We start from the raw sequence: 846 nt of genomic DNA, 5'->3' as shown, positions 1-846 counted from the left end.
AAAAACGGGGAAAAAAGTTTTTTGGGGGGGTTTTTTTTAAATCAAAATTTAAGACCTTGCACTGATTTGAAACAATCAGCTGATGTGAGTGACAGTTTCAGAAATTAATGCAAGTTTGGGGCAAAAACGCCACCGAAAGTGACAAAAATGGCAAAATGTGTCCCCATATAGAAATCTGCTGTTTAGTTTTTTATCGTATATATTTCTTAAAATTCTTTAGGTCTTGTTAATTACTCAAATTATTATAATTATTATTTATGTAAGCTTGTTTCCGCCACAAAAAAAAAAAAAAAAGTAAATGTGACCATCTGACTTTTCTTCGTTGCAATTCAGAGAAAAGTCAGAAATCTGAGATGTAAACCGAAAGAAAAAAAAGTCAGAATTGTGAGGTAAAAGGTTGCAATTACTTTTTAGTTTTTATTCTGTGAAAAAAAAAAAATTGTGAGATAATGAATAGTTGCGTATACCTTTTTCTTTTTTTTTTATTCCATGGCGGAAACAATCTTCCATAATTATTATTGTTGTTATTGATTATTCTGTTCACATTACAGGAAACAAAAATGTTTCATATTGAATTCTCGATTTCAACTTCACTGCTGATTAGTAGGAGGTTTATTTTATATTGTGTGGCTGTCATTTCAAATGGTTATTTAATGTTAATGACTTGTGTGTTAATGTTGCAAAGGTGTGTATTGCCTTGCATATAGGATAAAGACATTACAACAACATCATGATAGTTCTGGTTTGTTTCTCCCGCAGTCCTGAACTTTTCCGATCAATTGAGCAAGAGTTAATGAAAAGACACAGGTAATTCGTTAAATTAAAGAAAACTGTTTTCGGTTCGTT

Source organism: Carassius carassius, chromosome 3, assembly GCF_963082965.1.
Source record: "Carassius carassius chromosome 3, fCarCar2.1, whole genome shotgun sequence".
Lineage (NCBI taxonomy): Eukaryota > Metazoa > Chordata > Actinopteri > Cypriniformes > Cyprinidae > Carassius > Carassius carassius.
The sequence above is the reverse complement of the archived record's forward strand: the minus strand, read 5'-3'. Positions refer to the sequence as shown.